This window comes from Lathyrus oleraceus, chromosome 4 (genome assembly GCF_024323335.1).
Source record: "Lathyrus oleraceus cultivar Zhongwan6 chromosome 4, CAAS_Psat_ZW6_1.0, whole genome shotgun sequence".
Classification (NCBI taxonomy): domain Eukaryota; kingdom Viridiplantae; phylum Streptophyta; class Magnoliopsida; order Fabales; family Fabaceae; genus Lathyrus; species Lathyrus oleraceus.
In genome coordinates, this window is record NC_066582.1 from 331,783,070 (window position 1) to 331,805,520 (window position 22,451).

Here is a 22,451-nt window from a genome sequence, read left to right on the forward strand (position 1 = left end):
AATTGCATTTATACAAATAAGTGAGAATAAAAGTGTGTAATTACATCAAAACTTGGTAAAAGGGACCAATAAAATGATATAAAAAGTAGTACTAATTGGTCCCTAACAACTCTCCCCAACTTAGCATTTTGTTTGTCCCTAAACAAAAGTTTCCACCCTCACAACCAAAGCAATTACACAAAAGATCGAAGCAAGGATTTACCAAGGACATTCAAATGGTTCAAAAGTGTTTGGCAATTTCTCAATCCACCTATCTCAATTCTAGACAAAACATGACTAAGAGAAATGGTTGAGTGCAAAAATCATTCCAAGGAATTCAAAGCCATATATGTCAAAATTGAATCAAACTTACACACACATCATAATAATGATGAATAACATGAAGGGTTACTTTCACTCATCCAAGCAATTAAATCAACAACAACTCAAATCATGCGGTTATCACAACAAATACCAAATCATGTGAAAAATAAGAATCAAGAGGTCTTTCAAAGGTTATAATGTGGCTTAGGTTACAAGAAAGGATATGATTAAGAGAATTCAACAAAGTTGCCTATCCTAAGGGAGCATTCCCAAACATTCAACTCTACACAATTTCCCTTTCTTTGATCCTTATCTTTTTCTTTTTCTTTTTCTTTTTCTTTTCAAATCCACACAGCCATGAGCATTTCCTTTGCTCTATGGTTTCAACGGTGATTTCTTTTTCTTGTTTCTTTTCATATTTTCACCCTTTCATAGAAACTCACTTTTCCAAGTTTCTAATCACATCTTTTTACTTTACTCTCCCCAACTTTAGATTCCAAAACCAAATTTATTCAATAATGCTCCCTACTTAGACATAAGCACAAGGCAAAATTTGCAAACAACTCGGTTTGAGGTTTCAATTGATACGAAAGAAATTAGGATTCATTTATTCCAAAATTTTCAATTGATTTTACAATGATCAATCAAATGAATCCTAAAATAAGCTCAAAGGGGTTTAACTAAGGATTACTCCTCACAAGGTTAGTTGATTTAAACTTTTTGGTCAAGTGGTTTTTCTCTCAAACAATGCCTCTATCATTTTCAAAATTTTCACACAAAAATGGATTGATGCATGATTTAGCATGATAAGAATGAGTTGAAATAATGCTCGGTTTCCCGCTTTTTAGTGTACAATGGAAAGCTTCCTCACAATTGGTTAAGTCCTATTTTGATTCAAAGATGACATACATTTCAATGAGTTTATGATATGAAATTTGCACACACCATCAAACTACTCATGTTAAGTCTAGAAAGCGATAAAGTGTACCTTGAAATGCCGACACTAATTCTTATCATCACCACTCGAGGTGTCCTATACTTCTTTCTTTGCAATCATTTCTCGGTTGCTTTAAGCTTGACTTAAGAGTAAGAACAATTAAACAAAAATGTTGGTAAACCAATTTGATTGTAACACACTTAAATCTCAAAAAGTGTTCATGTAATTATTAAAACAACTAAATAAATAAATAAAATAGTTTTGGTGAACTAGAGCCACCCAAAAGTACATCAAAAAATTTCAAAAAACAAAATAATACAAAGAAAAAACTCAACATAAAACAAGCTCCTCAAATTCACCAACTCCTCAATCCTCCTCCTCTTGACCACCACCAACAGATCCAAGGACGTCATCCATCTCATCATTCTGGTTTGCACCACCTCCTGCACCCCCCATAAAAGCTGGCCTGCCCTCAGGCCAATTAGCATAAGCCACATATTCCGCCTGAGAAGGAAATGTGCGGGCTTCGGGTGCAAGGAACGTGTTCTGAAATTGTTGTTGCATAGCATTGAAGATAAATGATTGAGACATCCTAGAGGCCTCAAAGCTCTCACAACAATAATTGGCAAACGCCATCTGGTCAAAGACTGGAGTAGTGCGAGGTCGAGGTCTGGATGACGAAGTCCCAGCTCCTTCGGTTCTATCCATTTGGCTTTGGCAGAACCTATTCAGATAGGCATCGTTAATCACACTAGTGATAGACAAGTGTACTTCATCCGGAATGGCAACATTCGCCCGACGGCAAAGTCCCATGATCAACCTCGGGTATGCAAGCACACCTGCTTTACCACCAAATTTGGTTCCACTTATAGCCATCTTCCTCATTTCTCCCGCTATGATTGATGCTACATCCACAGATTTTCTGATCATAATGTAGTACAACAATCCAGAAAGATCATAGTGGTGTGGCTCCTTGGCCGAATGTTGCTCAACAGCAGCACCAGAAATGCCCTTGCTTCCAAATTTAGATTTGCTCTTTTCTAAGATTTTGGAAGTCCTTGATCATTTAGGTCAAATGATTTTCCCTTAAGGCACAGGGTAGCATTCACCGCTTAAAGATCCCACACATTTGCCAATTCCTGGGTACGATACTCGCACCGCTCATTCTCTCCCAGGGTTAGAGGATTACCAAGATATGAGTTAATAGCATCTCGTCCAAAAGAAATAATCCTACCTCTTACCCTTGTTTGGCAGTTGAAAGCTACCCCCTCTTCTTGATGTATGGCGTTTGCATAAAACTCCCGTACAATATCATAATTGATAGCTGCCTCGGGTTCACAAAGCTTGGTCCACCTTCGTCTCTCAAAATTTGAAACCACATTCCGATAGGTCCCACCCGATAATAAACGGATGAACCTTTCTGGTTGGATGGTTCTCTTGATTAGGTTTTCGAAGCGTTCTTCATGTTCGTCACTTGTGAACCGTCTTAAAGAACGAGGTTGAACGGAAGCCGTGGTTTTGGTTCTCTTAGACATCTGCAATAACATTAGAACAACCACACAACAAAACATGAACAGAGTTAGCAATCAATCAACATAAAAACATGGCCCTGGAATTTCCCAGTTCGCAGCGCGAACCCTGTGAACCAGGAAATCTCCAGGAGCCTGCTAGGGTTCCAAAGATTTGAGGGTTTTTAATTTCAACAGTCAAAATCACAACTCTACCTAATCCTAATCTGAACCCACATTAGACATGCAAGGTTGTTTCAAGTGTCAATTTCAATTTCTACAAAACCCTAACCTTACCTAAATGAGAACCCAAAAGGAATGGAGAGAACATGAAAAGAATTAGCATACCTTATTGAAGTGCACTTGAATCTTAGCTAATACTTGAGGATTTGGGAAGTGGGGAAGGAAATTCTTGAGTTTTGGGAAGTTTTGGGGAGTGGGAGTGAAAAAGAGGGAAAGTTGCTGTTTTAAAAATGAAATAGAATAAACAGGAAAAATAACCTAAACAGAACTTAAGTGGTTCTGCCAAGCACCGTTCACGGGGCGAACCTTGTTCGCGGCGGGAACCGAAGCTTTGCATTCAGTTCGCTGGGCGAACGATGGTCGCGGGGCGAACAGTAGAAAACAGAACTCAATTTCAAAGATTTTAACACAGCAAAAAATTAACACAGCAGAATTGAGAAAATGTAAAATGCAGACTTACAACGTTGGGTTGCCTCCCAACAAGCGCTTTGTTTAACGTCGTTTAGAGCTCGACGGTCCAATGATTAGCCCGGTCCGGATAGAGAAATGACTCACACATCCCGATTTACGTCGCCACTATGGTAGACTTTGAGTCTTTGGCCATTTACAGTCCAGCTCTCTTGTGACTTTGGATCCTCGATCACAATGGCCCCATGGTTGCGCACCTCTTTGACAACAAACGGTCCTGACCACTTTGACTTCAGCTAACCCGGGAATAACTTCAACCTTGAGTTGAAAAGCAATACCATTTGTCCAACATGAAACTCCTTATGACGGACCTTTCCATCATGGTATGCCTTTACCTTTTCCTTGTAAAGTTTATTCGAATGGTAAGCGTTGTTCCTTGATTCCTCCAATTCATGGAATTGCCCTTTTCTTCTTTCTCCAGCTAAAGTGGAGTCGAAGTTCAAGAATTTAAGAGCCCAAAATGCCCTATGCTCCATTTTCACTGGAAGATGACAAGTCTTCCCATACACCATTTGAAACGGAGTTAGCCCAATAGGTACTTTGTAGGCGGTACGATACGCCCACAAAGCTTCATCTAGTTTTAAAGACCAATCTTTTCTTGAATTCGAGACTGTTTTCTCAAGGATCCGCTTGACTTCCCGGTTAGAAACCTCCGTTTGACCATTCGCTTGTGGGTGGTAGGGAGTGGTCACCTTTACACCATAATGTTGCAAAACTTTTTCTAGAGGTGTATTGCAAAAGTGTGATCCTCCATCACTTATCAACACCCTAGGCACACCAAAACGTGAAAATATGTTTTTCTTTAGAAATTTAATCACTGTTTTGGCATCGGCCTTAGGTGAAGCAATTGCTTCTACCCACTTCGAGACATAGTCAACAGCCACTAGTATGTACTCATTTGAGAAAGGAGAGGGGAATAGGCCAACGAAATCAATACCCCAACAATCAAAAACTTCTACTTCTAGCATGTTGGTTAGAGGCATTTCGTCCCATTTTCCTATTCCTCCACTTCGTTGGCATGTATCACAACTCTTCGCATGTTCATGTGCATCTTTAAATAAAGATGGCCAATAAAAGCCTGATTGGAGCACTTTAGTGGCTGTTCTCAAACCGCTATAGTGACCTCCACACGGAGAGTTGTGACAATGCCAAAGGATGTCTCTTGACTCCTCAATTGTTACACACCTTCTCAAAATATTGTCTACATCCACTTTAAACAGATAAGGATCATCCCAAACATAATATTTTGCATATGCCAAGAATTTCCGTTTTTGATTACCAGTGAGGTCTTCCGGTGTTAAACCGGTTGCTTTGTAATTAGCAAAATCAGCAAACCAAGGCCTCACTTGAATCACATACAGTTTTTCATCCGGAAATTATTCTCTCACTTCCTCTTCTATGTTGGTAATGTCTACATTGACCAAACGAGACAAATGATCCGCAACCAAATTTTCGGAACCTTTTTTATCCCGGATTTCCAAATCAAACTCTTGCAGTAAGAGAATCCAACGAATAAGTCTTTGTTTGGAATCCGGCTTGGTTAGAAAATATTTGATCGCCGAGTGGTCAGTGTAGACTACAACTTTTGACCCTATCAAGTAAGCTCTAAACTTTTCCAATGCGTACACTATGGCTAGTAACTCTTTTTCAGTTGTTGCATAATTGACTTGTGCTTCATTTAACACTTTACTAGCATAGTGGATAGCATGAAAAACTTTATCTCTTCTTTGACCCAACACCGCACCAACCGCATAATCGCTTGCGTCACACATAAGTTCAAAATCAAGTTTCCAATTTGGTGCCACGATTATGGGTGCGGTGACTAACTTTTCTTTTAGATCAAGGAAAGCTTTGAGACATGACTCATCGAAAAGAAAATGCGTACCTTTGTTGAGCAAGTTGCTCAATGGCTTTGCGATCTTTGAAAAATCTTTGATGAATCTCCGGTAGAAACCGGCATGTCCGAGAAAGCTCCTTATTCCTTTTATACTTGATGGAGGTGGTAATTTCTCGATGACTTCCACCTTAGCTTTGTCAACCTCTAATCCTTCGGAGGAGATCTTGTGACCGAGTACAACACCTTCGGTGACCATGAAGTTGCATTTTTCCCAATTGAGCACTAAGTTGGTCTCCACGCATCTTCCCAAAACCAGATCAAGATGTTGTAAGCACAAATCAAAAGATGATCCATACACGGAGAAATCATCCATGAACACCTCAGTGCATTCTTCTATTAAGTCCGAGAATATCGCTTGCATACACCGTTGAAATGTGGTCGGTGCATTACATAACCCAAAAGGCATTCTTCGGTAAGCAAAGATGCCAAAAGGACATGTAAAACCTGTCTTCTCATGATCCGCCGGATTGACCGAAATTTGGTTGTACCCCGAATATCCGTCCAAGAAACAGTAGAAATTTTTGCCTGCTAACCTTTCCAACATTTGATCCATGAAAGGTAATGGGAAGTGATCTTTCCTTGTAGCTTGGTTCAACCTTCTATAGTCAATACACATCCTCCACCCGGTTACCGTTCTTGTCGGAATCAACTCATTTTTATCATTTTTGATAACCGTCATGCCACCTTTCTTGGGAACTACTTGTACCGGACTCACCCATTCACTATCGGAGATAGGATAAATCATTCCAGCTTCCAAGAGTTTGACAACTTCTTTCCGAACTACTTCTTTCATCGATGGATTTAGACGCCTTTGAGGTTGTGCAACGGGTTTGATATTCTCTTCCATCATGATCTTATGCATACAATAGGCCGGACTAATAACCTTCAAGTCGGATAACACCCACCCTATTGCACCTTCGTTCTTTTTCAGCACTTGTATCAATTTGTATTCCTCTTTTGTGGACAAAGTGTTGCTTATAATCACCGGCTTGGTACACTCGTCACCAAGGAACACATACTTCAAGTGTGAAGGTAGCATTTTCAGCTCTAATTTTGGTTCTTCAGTTTTCTTCGTCGCATCCAAGTCTTCCTTTGTTTCTTCTTGATAAGTAAGCTCGCCACAAGACTCTAACTCATGCAACATTTCTTCAATCTCTTTTTCTTCATTTTCGGTTAACACATTGTAGGCTCCGATAAGAGATCTCTCTAGAGGATTAGAAATATGAACTTGGTTTGCAACCTCCACTACTTCCTCTTCGATTGCATCGATTCGGAATGAATCATGCTTGTCTTTTGGATGCTTCATGGCTTCAAAAAGATTAAAGGTCACCTCTTCGTCTTGCACTCTCACCTTCATTAGTCCATCATCAATGTCAATCATCATCCGGGCTGTTTTCATGAATGGTCTTCCAAGAATTAGAGGAACATCACGATCTTCATCCATCTCTACTATCACGAAATCTATCGGAAACAAGAATTTGTCCACCTTCACTAACATGTCTTGAGCAATTCCATATGGTGAAGTGGTAGATTTGTCAGCTAGTTGTAAAGTCATCCTTGTCGATTTGATCTCAACATTTCCCAATCTTTTAACAATGGATATGGGGATTAGATTTATGCTAGATCCCAAGCCAATCAAACCATTACAAATGTATGTGCTTCCAATGGTAACTGGTAAAACGACTCGGCCCGGATCGGATTCCTTCCTTGGGAGAGTCTTTTGAATGATAGCACTACAACATGCATCAAGCAAGATGGTTTCGTCTTCCACGTGTATCCTTTTCTTTGTAAGAATATCCTTCATGAACTTTGCGTACCGTGGCATTTGCTCTAATGCGTCGGCAAATGGAATATTGATCTGAAGTTGTTTGAATATGTCAATGAACCGTGTATAATGCATAGCATTGTCCTTCCTCAATGGAGCATGTGGATAAGGTAGATGTTGGGTTGGAATGACGCTCACGTCTTTCTCTCCTTTCTTCTTTCTTGGTTCGGCATCCTTTCACCTCCAATTCAGCCTACTGCTCCTTTGGCAAATCCTGCTCTTTTCGCGGCGCGAAGGGGGATCGCGACGCGAACTGAAGAGTTCCAGCCACTTTCTCCCTTCCACTAACCATATCCTCTTTTTCTAGCATTTCATCCATATTATTCTCTACTGTAATTTCCTCACTTTTTTCACTTGTCAACTCTTTACCACTCCTCGTGACGATTGCTTTACAATGCTCCTTTGGATTGGTTTGAGTGTTAGCGGAAAAGGAAGATCCTGCGTTTTGTTCCGACAGTTGCTTCGCAAGTTGGCCTACTTGATTTTCCAGATTCTTAATTGCTGCTTCGTTACTCTTCTGATTTTCCATGGAAGCTTGCATGAATTGTTGAAGAGTGTCCTCTAGCTTGGAATTCCCTCCTTGCGATTGTTGACCTTGAGAGTTTGGGTGTTGATAGGGACTTTGTTGCTGAAAATTTTGATTATTGAACCTAGAGGGTTGATAGCCTTGATTGTTTCTTGGTTGATAACCTTGATTATTAGGAGGTTGTCTTTGATAGCCTTTATTTTGATTGTTCACATAACTCACTTCTTCTAGTGCAGGAGAAAAACCAGTAGGAGGATCTCCTTGACATAATTCGCAACATGCTACTTGATGTCGAACTTGAGACCCTTGAATTTCCTTCATTTGCTGTGGAAGCTTGGCCATTTGTTGAGTAAGCAACTCCACTTATTGAGAGAGTAGCTTGTTTTGAGCAAGAATAACATCATTGGTATTTAACTCAAGAACTCCCGGATTACGTTGTGAAGGGCTACGGTCATGTTGACCTTTGTGATCATTGAGTGCCATCCGATCAATAATGACTTTAGCTTCTTCAGCATTCTTTGACATAAGAGAGCCACCCGCGGTAGCATCCAAAAGTGTCTTGTGAGTTGATTGGAGCCCATTTAGAAAAATATGGATTTGAGTGAGCTCATCAAAACCATGACCCTTGCATTTTCTCAACATTGACTTAAATCTTTCCCAAGCCTCATTTAGAGACTCGTTACTTCCTTGAGTGAATACCGCAATAGCCGTTTTGGCTTCCATGAATCGGGATTGAGGGAAATATCTTTCTAAGAACTTTTCTTCTAACAAATTCCAATCCGTCATCACTCTTGGTGCTTGATCAAGGTACCACTCCTTTGCCTTCCCCACTAAGGAATATGGGAACATCCTTTTGAATAATGCCTCTTCACCCGTTTCATCAATTCCCGTAGAACCCGCAATCTCATAGAATTTGATGAGATGGGTATACCGATCTTCATGGTCCATTCCGGTGAATGGATTTGCATAGAGAAGTTGGAGGATTCCGATCTTCATCTCCGTATTTCTTCCTCCACGGGCAAATTGAGCATTCCTTTTTGGACTATTAGCGGATATTTCGGTACGATTGTCATCCGCCATGTTTCCGTCACAAGCTTCTACAACCACTTCTTCGATTTGAACAAGTGCGGAAGTAGATGCTTCTTCTCTCCGGTTCCTCTCTTCGGCTAGTTTCCTTCTTCTTCGTGTTTTGCTATTGAGCTTCCGAAGTGTTCTTTCAATTTCAGAATCGAATTGAAATTGCTCCTCGGTAGCTTTTTCTCGCATGCACTAGAACCTACAAAACTAACAGACCAAGTGAAACACAAGAGGGATAATAATAAAAGTAACAAAACTTAAAACAATGAATTATTGCAATGCTTGTAATATCGAACACCAATCCCCGGCAACAGCGCCAATTTGTTGAAAAGTATATATTCGGCAAATATTTTTATATCGTATCCATAGAGATTGGTTGTTATTACCGCCGTTCTATAATCCAAATTGTTATAAGTTTAGAAAGTAGAAAAGTTGTTTGTTTGGAAAGTTATCTTTTGAGTAAAATGTCACTAAAAACAGTAAAATGGTTTTAACCAAATGTAAAAGCTTGGCAAGATTGGAGTTCACTATTCTAAGTGCTTATGATTCCTTATGATAACTATATAGATTTAAGATTATTGATGATGTTCGAGTATCCTCTCAAAGTCATTTATGTCTAAATGATATTGTGATAATCACTATATTGATCCTTAGACGATCTCTCCACCTAACTATCAATATAGCAATCTTTAACGGTTGATACAAAAGAAGAGTAATGAATAAATCTATCTCTACGACTTATTCACTACTTGAAAATCTATTTTATGTCAAGACTCAAATAATCTCTTTCAACAACTACTTAAATTTGATTTTCAACTTAGGGCAAAAATAGCATTCAATACATCAACAATCTTTTATCATATATATAAATCAAATGGAATACATAAACAAATGAGAATAGCTACTACCTCCAATCTTGACAAAATGGGGTTTAGCTCCTCATCATCATTTTACAAAGCAAAATGCAATGGAAGAAAACTCTATTTTTCTCTCTTACAAAAATATCCAAGTATCAATGTGTGTATTAGAATGTTAGAATAATAGAATACATATCAATTTCCATTCTGAATTTCTAAAAGGGTTGACATTTCCTCATTTGATCATTTCTCATCTAAGGCAGAAAAGCTCCCCCAAGGCAGACACCAAAATGGCAAAAACCAGCTGGCCTTGAAAACAGCACTCTTGACCAAAATTAGCTTGCTGGATTCACAGCCTTCGCGGCGCGAACTGAAGCTATCTCAGCTTCCTTGCTTTGCAAGCTTCAACCAAGGAGTCTTCCAAGCTAGGCTTCCAAAATTGGGCCTCCAAATTGCATTCAACACCTCTTCCATATTATGGTGTTGCATTCCAAAAGCTCTCTTATCCACAAATTCTACAAAACTAACAAATATGTGAAATAACTATTCAAAACAAAATAAATTAAACTTAATTGCATTTATACAAAATAGTGAGAATAAAAGTGTGTAATTACATCAAAACTTGGTAAAAGGGACCAATAAAATGATATAATAAGTAGTACTAATCGGTCCCTAACAATGGTAGGCACCGACTGGCTAGTAGCAACAACATGCACAGACGCTAAAGTGATCTCTGAAATCACAGTCCTCTGGGAAGGAGGAGTTACAGGAGACAAAGATGGTTGATTCTGACGTGGCCTAACATTCTTCCCACAAGTCTCTCTCTTGCTTCATCTGGGCAAGTGCGTCTTCCAAATCCTCTACATCTTGGTTAGAGAGAGTTGATGGCTCAGCCACAACCACAGACATAGGTCTGTCAAGCATACGACATCTTAAGCTCCAAAGCCCTCACCCAAATATTGTAAGCTTCCAAAGCTACACAGTTACGTGGACCAAGCTCGAATCTTCCTTTCCTATGAACATTGTGCCAAGCATGCATCATTCTACTCTTCAAAAGTTGGGTATCTTCACCCTATTGATAGAATAGACCTTCTAACTGAAGTTTATTAGGTTTATCTCTCAAGGGGAACCCAAGCTGACGACGTGCCAATGCTGGGTTGTAGTTGATTCCTCCTTGCGTACCAATGAGAGGAACGTTAGAGAACTGAACACAACTGTCAATAATATCCATGCTACCCAATGCAAAATCCTACCAAACAATGTCATCATTAGTGAGAGACATAAGTCTCTAGGACCATCGTAGACATTGTCGGTTCTCCAAGAAAGAAAGCTTTAGAGGTAAGTACGGTATAAACCACTTGTACAGAAGAGGAATACAACATACAATGGTTCCACCACCCTTAGAATTCCTCAAATGCAAAGAGAAATACATGTCACCCAACAAAGTCGGAATAAGATTCCCAATCAATAATATCCTAATGGCGTTAACATCAACAAAACCGTTAATGTTAGGGAACAAAGCTAAACCATAGATGAGTAATACAAAGATGGATTTAAAAGCGTCCACGCTACCGGCTTGAGCAAAAACAGTAGTTCTACCAATGAGAAATTCATAAGTCAATCCTAGAATCCCTCATTTCTTCACCATGTTGGCATTAATTTCATATTTCTTCAGATGAAGAGCTTCGGCTCTGACGTGAGATCTAGGGATCTCCTCCAATCCGCTGAAAGGTACCTTGTTAGACACAGGCATGCCCAAGATATGGGCATACTCCTCTAACATGGGCATAAGCTGATAATCAGGAAAAGTGAAGCACCGATAAAGAGGGTTATAAAATTGCACCAAGACACTCAAAAGTCCTTCAACCACATCAGTAGATAATATGGACAAGAGCTTCCCATGATGTTGCTTGAAGTCCAAGGGATCTAATAGAAAGGATGACATCTTCCTTAACCCTTTCAAGTCAAGACATATGAAATTGTACTTCTTAGTGTTCCTTCATCCACAATCCATGGTCTGAAAATATTTTCAAACAAGACCTTAGTTCCCTTGCAAATTTTACTTTCTGTGATGAATGTTATGATGTGCATGTATGCATGAATGCAATAATCACACACAAGGGATCACATACAAGACAAACATAAACAAAGGTCAAGGGATGAATCAAGTCATCATCAATATCAATCATCTATTTTGGTGGATTTTGGTTTTCACCTTATCAACACCCAATTTCCATTGATATTGATGAGACTGATTGGATCAACCAAGAATGAAAGGGTTTGTTGTGATTCACGAGCATGAAGTCGGGTTAAGAACCATCCCAAAGGAGTGTAGTAAGGATAAAAAACCTGTAGATCATGTTCTAAAAAGTTCTCGGAGTCTTGATCCCATCTATCGGATACTATAGGTTAGGATGACTAACTCATCAACCCATAGTATTCTCAAGAGAAACTCGCCTGAGTGTAGTATCGCATAACAACTATTATCAAATCTACACTTGAACAGTCTCCGCACTACGTCCTAAATAGGCCAAATTGGGTTAAATGTTCTACGGTCCTCATCTTCTCGGACCCCCAAATTAGAGAAAGTAATGCCTATCCACGACCTACTAGTGTGACATCAGTAACTCCAAAGAGGTCTCCACTGAGTGGGGGATCTCATGTCAACTCTTTCAGGACTACTACTTCAAAGCCAACATGACTATACCACCCTCCTATCTTAAATTGCACTCAAGTTCGGGTTAGAACTTATCTCACTACATAAAGATCACCAAGCATAATAGAAAAAGTATCACACGATAATATATACAAACAAACATCAAATAATATATACATACAAAAAGAGTAGGCTAAACCCATGGAGGATTACTCCCCAGCAGAGTCGCCACTTAACTTCTGTAGCGGTAAATTCATGACCATCAAGCTATTGATAAACTTGACATCGATAAAACTAGAGTTGCCACCGCCCTTTTATTGTTTCCAAAGGAAAAGGGAAAAAGTATGAACAAAACCCAAAGATAATAAGTTTTCAAATCAAAACTAATAAAACATCAAATATTACAGGTAAAGGGTTGGTTACACAGATGGCAGGTATTAGCACCTAAAGTGTCCTAGGTACTCCCAGGGAGCCCTTTTTTGTGTGCAAGTGTTTTGGTCAAAATGATGTTTGATAAAAGTATAGAGTGAGGGGATGAGGAAAGAATTCATTAATTATATTTTTATGTTTGACAAGACCTTCGGTCTTATGCCTACGTACCAACATAAAAATGAGGAATCAAAACCCCGTAGTTCGTGGTAAAAATTTCAAAGAAGTTGGTGAATTGATTTTAAGAAATAGTTAAACAAAATTCAATGGCATAAGGCCAAAGTTTCTAATCATTAAAACATGTCTAAGTTTGAAAACACAATCAAAGAAGGTTTTGAACAGAGGGAGAGTTTTTTAAAATTAAAGAAGTGGGAGGAGATGAAGGGACTATCCTAGACAAAAATTAAAAGTTTAAGAGTTGAAAAGATCAGACCAATGGGATGCAATCCACAAGACAAGAATGTTAGATAGAAACACATTTTCCTTTGGACTTTTGTGAAAGCAACAATCATAAGATATATCCAAGAAAACCATATGAATACCAAGACATCAAATAAAGATATCCATAATATCTAAGCAAGCACTACAATAGCTAGCAGTCTTCAATGTCTTCCAATGTATCAGATGAAAATATTCCTTGGCAAATTCTCAAACACAATCATCATACATAAACAATAATAAAAGTATACCAATCAAGCACAAAGACAGAGTGATAGATGAACCAGGAGCACTCAAGGTATGTCTCAGATGAAAGGCACAATGAAGGATAGCTTAGTTTCAGATAGTGGCATTGGCCAAGTCTTCAAAGCATAGGGAAGTTGCCTACTCTAAGTCCAAAAGAGCAGATCAAGTCCAACAGTCCACCAAGATATTTTTTAGGTAGTTTATTGTTATTAGATATTTTAAGGTCCTAAAACCACAAACAAAACAAAATCACAAGCAAACAATATATACAATCACTAGATATGGCTCAAGTGAGCAAAGCAAAAAGGACTGAAGCATAAACATCTTGCATGAAATGTAAATGGAAATGCATGATAAAGGTACTAAAATTTAAATTGAATTAAGTAAATGACTTGAAAGTAAAGCAATATTAATAAGAAGTTAATCAATGTTAGTGAAGAATTTTAATTTGTTTAAGTCATTCTTTGGAGAACACTCAACCATTCATTCACAAGTATGAATACATGAACCAATACATCATCCATGAGACGGGATCCAACTTGGATAAATCAAAAAGTATGCCACTAGCTCTCATGAATAGAAAAAAGGTCAAGTTTTCACACAATGCCATGAAGAATGGGAGACTTATAATCTCACTTACAAGAATGTTATGCCTTTTGGGACAAATTTAGCTCTATGTTAAGCAATTGTAATTGGACTTATGTAGAAGTCACAACTATCTGAGGTCGGGCAATAGAGATATTGGTGTTAATGCATGTTAGAGACTTGGTACAAAGAACCAAACTCCTAAAACACACCACACTCAAAAATAAAGTGGGAAGGACCTATCTCAGTCAGACTCATGTGGATTCATCTGACACCAGGTAATTGATTAATCAACTAGCATTTTGACTTGAAGAGAATTCATTGGTCAGTGATGGATTGGGGAAGAATAGGGATAAAGATGAAGAAGGAAGGGGGAGTAGAAATCCAAATTGATCATAGGAGGAATTTCATCTGATCAATACTATCCATTCATTTTGGGGGATGAAATGTACATTTCATCAACCCCCTAAATCCAACAGTGTTGATCCAATGGAAGTTCAAACCAACCATGATCAAGGCCAAACAGAAAGTCAAACATCACAAATTCAAATAAATGGATCAACAATAATTGTAAACAATTAATCAATAAAAAGTAAAATTAAAAATGAATTAATATGCATTTAAAAATGGACAAAACCTCAAATCCCTTAAAATCACCAAACAAATGGCCAAGGGATTTATCCTAGGTCAAACAAGGTCAAAGGACCTTAGACAAAAAAATCATAATTTTTGGAATGTCAGAAGTATTTTTAAAATATTAAAAACAAGTCAAAAGTCATTTAGTTCTTCAAAACTATCAAAACTAATCCAAAAAATGATTTTATTTCCAAATATGGAAGAGGAAAATATTGAAAGATTTTTGGTGAAAGTCTCATATTTTTTGGATTAAAAAAGAAATTTCTATGAATGAAATAAAATAAAAGGATTAAACATAAAATCAGAAAATAAAATAAAATGGAACAAACAAGGGCCATCAGATTTCCCTCATTAATTGAGGTGGCAGACCTGATGGCCACGCGTGTGCAATCCACCATGTGATTCAGTGAACGCGTTGCAAACATGGTCATTCAAACCAAGGGCTGAGATTAAAATTATTTAAACATGATCAGATGGATGGGATGAAGACATCATACCACTGGAGCCCTATCTCCGGTCATCTTCTCTGGTGGACCTCACATGACTGGTCCACCACCAAAGTTCACAAAAATAAAAAGTGAATACACTAATTTAAAGGTAAAATCCTCATGTGTCCAAATCTGACATCCAATTTCTCTAATTTCATGTATATTAAAAGATACATGGATTTGAAAATTGAGGAGTATGATTTGAGTTGCTTCGATTTGACCCCCAAAGTAACGCATTCTTTTTACATACATTGGTAGGACTTCAGCCAACCAAAACCCAAGTGAAATGGATACTCAATTTGCTTCGAAGAAGGTAAGTTTCACAAAATTCACCTTTTGTTTGCAGTGATGAAGCTCTATCTGGATCTCAATTTGCTTGGGCTTTCTTCCATTAGCTTGCAGGAGATGAAATGGATACTCAAATGGTTTGGGCTTTTGGAGTTTCAATCTCAAAATAGAAGTGAAATTAAAACTTGATTTTAAATGAAATATTCAAGCTTATCCTATCAATGGAGGGTGTGAATTTTTGAGGAGCAAAGCTTTAGCAAGGTGTCCCTGATTCTGAGAATAATGAGTTGCATTTATAGGCTCTACAATTGATTTCCACACACTTCCATTTAAATGCCAAAAATAAAGATTCTCATGTGCATGCTTGCATGGGCATGTCATAGGCCCATCAAATGATTGGAAAAGATCCAAAATCATGTATGAGTGATGCTAAAAGCTTAACATGAGGCCATGCAAATGTATTTGAAAGTTGGTCATGAAAATCATCCAAATGGGACCATGCAATGCAACCATGTGCAAGTCCTTCAAAAATCCTTTAAATGCGATGATCTTGGACTCTTTAGAAAGGTAACATGAAGGGGAACAACTTTTTGTTGAACACTTTTCCATTTGGAGCTTTTGTCATGATTAATAATTTTAAGGTGGAAGTTGGAGAAATCAAACATAGTTGAAAAATTTCTAAGTATAAAGTCAAATGATCACTTTTTCCACCTTGAATAACTTTTGCTATGGGCTTCAAATGAAAACGGTTCCTTCATCAAAGTTATAGCTCTTTTAATCTTCTTAAATTTAGTCACAAATTAGACACCGTTTGAATCTTGCATGAGGGAGTTATGGATTTTAGAAGTTGAGTAAAAATGCTTATTCAATGGTAATGACCCAACATGACCTATAATGTTTCCTCTTTGCACATGCCCTTGTAAGTAAATTTTGACATTTATTAAAGAATAAAAGTTAGATAAGACATATTTAAATTGATCATGAAACTTTTATGGACTTCATATCATAACAATTGATCAAGTTATGATTCTTAGAAGTTCACCTTCCATCTAGGGCACAAACAAAAAGACCTATAATTTTCCATAACAAAAAATGACTTTCCATGCAAAATTTTCTCTTGATGCCAACATTAAAGTTGTTTGGAATGTCATAAAGAGTAAATTTTATATTGGAATCGTTTTCATATGACAAATATTGTAGGATATAGAGTCTAGGAAACCCTAGATTTGACTAGTTGACTTTTCTGGTCAACCTCCTTGAACTAACTTGCAAACTTGAAGTTCTTTTGATATTTGGAGATCATGGAGGATCATATATGCTTTAGATAATGTTTAATGGATTATACCTTGATATCTTTGACCAATTGTTGAAGAAACTTGTTGAGGAAGTCACATAAGATACCCAAATGAATTAAGGCTTCCAAGGCAAATAAGCTTCAAGATCTTGATGAGTTCTTTATCAAAATGACAATTAAAGAGCACAGGGATCCATATATGATGTTTGGAAACATTGTGAACCTTTACTTGATTGATATATTGCACCGAGGGTCTCAAACCCTAGATGTGAGCTTGATAAGGCACAAATGGATGCATACACTACCTACAAAAGAAATGAAACTACACTAGACATATTTTTGATATTTTGGTTAGCAAACAAAAGAAAATAAAGCATGATACAATCAAATGTTCTTGTTGATCTCTCCCAATACAAACCCAATGAATGAGGGGTGAGGAGGATACCAAGGTGTGATCCCAAAGCCAATGCAAATGATGAGATAGCATGAGGGATCTTAAGGTCAAAATTGGGTTCTTACACATATGCATATTTATTGATTTTTAATATTTGTTTTTGTAGAGAAAAATTTCCAAGGAACCCTTGAGTTTGTTTATCAACGTAAGAAATCATAAAGCATAAAGAGATAGACAATATTTGAAGTCAGTAACCAAGAAACTCTTTTATTCAATATCAGAAAGTGGAGTACAAATACACATCAAGAGTGTGCCCAAAGGGATATAATAATCTCAGTTTTGAGCCTATCAAATACCACCCTACAAACAGAGATGAAATGAAATACAACCCAAGGGACGTTATGCGGAAACACTTCACTAAAATCTTCTTTCAATAATTCGGGTAAGTCTTCCATGGCATGTTCAGCAAATTGGGTCAGGCGTGCATGCCTCTCCCTCCAATAATGTGTGTCCTTAAGAAGGTTATGCAGTAGAGTGTGATCAGGTCCATCTAGAAGATACCTCACAAATGCCTCCTTCTGGTCTAGAAGCCTTTGAAGATGTCCATTGTGCATTTCCTAATGACCATTCTCTTGTTTGAGTATGTTGGTGCTCTCCAATTTTTTGTGCGCTTGATCCTTTAGCCCATAAATCTCATCGAACCTCTGGTCTAACTCATTCTGACATTGATGAAGAGTAACCTCTAGCTGCTTGACATGGCTTTGTTCATCTTTCAGCCCTTTATTGCAAGCTTCCGGTTGGTCTTGAAGTTTCTTGATTTTCTTTTTGTAATTAAGCTCCACTTTACAAGCCTGGTATTGAGTTTCTGCTAGCTGATTCTTCTTTGCTTATAGACTAGCACAAGTTCTTTTTAGTTTTCACCCATTTTTATCCTTTTGTGCAACTCAACTTGCACCTCGTTGTCCGTCTGACGTGCTATATCTCTCTTCTGATTCAGGTTGAACTTCAAGGTCTCTTTCTCCAATGACATCTTACCAAGACTAGATTTGAGATCCGCGTTCTCTTTCTCTAATTCCCTAATAATTCCTTTTAGCTCATCAACTTCAGGGATATGATTAATCGTAGGTTCAGGAGACTTGATGCTCATAGATGGTTCGGATGGAAATAACAACAATATCTCTTTGACTCTGTCTTTCACCCATCTGGTATAAGCTTCCCTGGCTATGCAGTTCTTCTTAACCATTTCTGCTCTTCCTTAAGGACAAATCTCTCCCCAGGCCTTGATAATCTTCTTGAGTAGCTTTGGATCATCAACCCCTTCATGTAAAACAAAACCTTCTACACTCTTGGAATCAAGATTATCTACCATGGCGTATCCCAACTTTCATAATTCCAACATCGGGTTGCAGTTGATTCCCCCTTTTGGACCAATAAGAGGTACATTAGGGAAGTCACCACAGTTGAGGATGAGTTTGACATTACCATAAACTCTAAAGTACCAGGAAATATTTTCTGTGTTCAAGGACATGATCCTTTTGGACCACCTCAGATTATCTTTGTTCTCCAAGAAAGGACCTTTGTTGGGTAGATGCAAAATTAACCATCTATACAACAAACGAATGCTACAAAAAATGGTTCCCTTCTTCTTCTGAATCCTTACATGGATGGACTAGTAAGTATCAACAAGTATAGTATGAACGGGGTTCTGAGTCAAGAAAATATGGATAGCAGCTAGTGTAACACCCTTCTAAAATACCCCAAATGTTTATTTAAAAATAACAATATGTCAATCAGAGTAAATATGCCCCGAAGGGTGTCACACAATCATTTCACACCAATCATCAACAAATCCTGTCATGCTCATTTATTTAATCAAAATAAGACACTTTTGCATAATTCGCAGCGGATATAAAATAACAACATTCAAATCATGTACTACATTACATATAAGGTTGTTCAACAACCAAAAGAAAGCATAGTAAACATCCCATCCCGATGTTACATCTACCAGAGCATGACTCGCTAAGGACTACACTAGACTCCCAGGACTAGCTTCTATTCAATCACTGCTCGTTACCTGAAAACATAGTTGTAAGGGTAAGTTCCTCAATCAATATAATGAATATTATAAAACATCATGTTATGTTAAGTGATTTAACACACTTCATCACCCTAATCAAAACACACATTCAGGAACAGCCACATTAACTCAACATCATACATTATAACAACACAACCATACCAACACAAACACACGTGTAATATTGGAATACATCCATTCATATTACACGCCATACAGATATTATGCAATGAGACTCCATGCATGCGGTACCGACTATTTTGTGAACATATAGTTCAACCTCACCGTCCAAATCCAGGCACGGCTACCAAGCTCACTAGTCCCACTCATTTGAGACATAGTGACTCACTCACTAATTCCTCACCATGGGAATTAGCTACCACCCCAAATGGGCCATACTATGCACGCTAATCCCTAGCATGCAAACATCAACAACAGCAATCAAAATGATTTACTCACTAATTCCGCACCATGGGAATTAGCTACCACCCCAAATGGGCCACAATATGCATGCTAATCACCTAGCAATGCAACGACAACAACAATTCAAGAATAGACACATGCTCACACTCTAAGCCATAAAATAGTCTATTCACAAACGCATACATTCACATCATCATGTATACCTTCACATATCATCAACAAAAGCATATCATATCATGCCACATAATCAATCATAGTATTAGCACACTCTACTAATACCTATACTACTCAAAACAACGGGAAAAGATCCCTACAACATCATACCTCAGCTAAGTGCATCACTCAGCCTAAACAACCAAAAACTGCACAACCACTGTTCAGGAAAATCACAAATCTGCCCATACGCGTATTGCCTATGCCCATACGCGTATTGCCCAAACCTGACCAAGTCCATACGCGTAATGCCCACGCCCATACGCGTATGCTACGCGTACCACATCCCCATACGCGTACCAACAGAGACAATTTCACGTTCAAAACATCATCTTTTTCACTCATACGCGTAAGGCCTCCTCCATACGCGTACCAGCCATCTCATACGCGTATTGCCTAGTGCCATACGCGTATGACCAGAGCCAGAAGTTCCAGATCTGCAATGGCTTTCTCTGCTACGAGATCCATCCAATTCACCTCCCACAGTCCAAATTTTACACACAATTCACTCATATCATCTAACACGAATCATACATTTTCGATTTCACAAATTGTTAACCTTTCTACCTCTAATTCCTACGAATTTCTCATCAATCATCACCCAAATCCGTTCATCAATAATTCACAAGTTCATCACATATATCATTCAATCAGAGGCAATTTCAATGGTTTCTCACTACCCATCACATACTATCCCATAATACCCATTAAGCGATGATAAACCCCCCTTACCTGAGTTAATCCGGCAGTCTCTGAGCTCCAAGCTTTCCCTTCCTTCAACCTTCGTTCTCTGGCTTTTTGCCCTTTTCCCTTTTCTGCCTCTTTTCCCTTTTCACGTGAAAATAACCTTTTTACCAAAAAATGGGATTTTTCTAAATTCCAACTTATATATTTTCCGAATAATAATAATAATCCAAAAATAATAATAACAAAATTTCCAATTATTTAATTAAATTAATAAATAAATTATTAACTCAATTTAAATAATTATTTTATTATTATCGGGGTGTTACAACTCTCCCCCACTAAAAGAGTTTTCGTCCTCGAAAACATACCTCAAGCGAACAACTCTGGGTAAGACTCCTTCATCTTACTCTCCAGTTCCCAAGTCACATTGCCACCGGCTGGTCCTCCCCAAGCTACCTTCACCAAGGCAATCTCTTTACCCCGCAACTGCTTCAACTCTCGATCCTCGATCCTCATTGGTGATGTTTCAACAGTCAGGTTATCTCTCACCTGTACATCATCTACTTGGACTACATGCGACGGATCATGAATGTACCTCCTCAACTGAGACACATGAAAAACCTCATGCAAATTCGCAAGCGACGGCGGTAAAGCGACACGATAGGCTACTTCCCCTATCCTCTCCAAAATCTGATAAGGACCAATAAATCGAGGTGTCAACTTCTTCGACTTCAAAGCTCGACCAACACCAGTTATCGGAGTAACACGAAGAAACACATGATCTCCCTCTTGGAACTCAAGTGACTTCCTCCTCTTGTCATGATAACTCTTCTGACGACTCTGAGCAATTCTCATCTTCTCCTGAATCATCTTAATCTTTTCTGTAGTTTGTTGAACAATCTCCGGTCCAACCACAGCACTCTCACCGGACTCATACCAACATAAAGGTGTCCGACATCTCCTACCATACAAAGCTTCAAACGGTGCCATACCAATGCTCGAATGAAAACTATTGTTGTAGGTAAACTCAATCAAAGGTAAATAGCAATCCCAAGCACCTCCCTTTTCCAAAACACAAGCTCTCAAAAGATCCTCTAATGACTGAATCGTCCTCTCAGTCTGACCATCAGTCTACGGATGATATGCAGAACTCAATCTCAGCTTAGTTCCCAAAGCCTTCTGCAAACCTTCCCAAAACTTCGATGTAAATCTAGGATCTCTGTCCGAAACAATACTAGACGGAATACCATGCAAACTTACAACCTTCTCAATATACAACTCGGCTAATCTCTCTAACGGATAATCCATTCTGATCGGAATGAAATGAGCCGACTTCGTCAATCTATCCACAATCACCCAAATAGCTTCAAAATTCTTACTCGTCCTCGGCAAACCAGAAACAAAGTCCATACTGATACTATCCCACTTCCACTCTGGAATAGCCAACGGTTGCATTAGCCCAGACGGCTTCTGATGCTCAATCTTTGACTTCTGACAAGTCAAACAGGAATAAACAAAACTCGCAATTTCTTTCTTCATTCCCGGCCACCAAAATAACTTTTTCAAATCATGATACATCTTCGTAGCTCCAGGATGAATACTCAAACTACTACGATGTCCTTCTTCCAGAATACTCTTCTTAAGTTCAGTAACATCCGGAATACACACCCGATTACCAAATTTCAAAACACCATTCTCATCAACTCTGAATTCACCACCTTGACCTTGATTCACTAAAGTCAACTTATCAACCAAAAGCATATCAGATTTCTGCCCCTCTCTAATCTCATCCAAAATATTACTCGTTAACTTCAACATTCCCAATTTAACACTATTGTGAGTACTCTCACACACCAAACTCAAGTCTCTAAACTGCTCAATTAAATCCAATTCCTTAACCATTAACATAGACATATGCAATGATTTCCGACTCAATGCATCAGCCACTACATT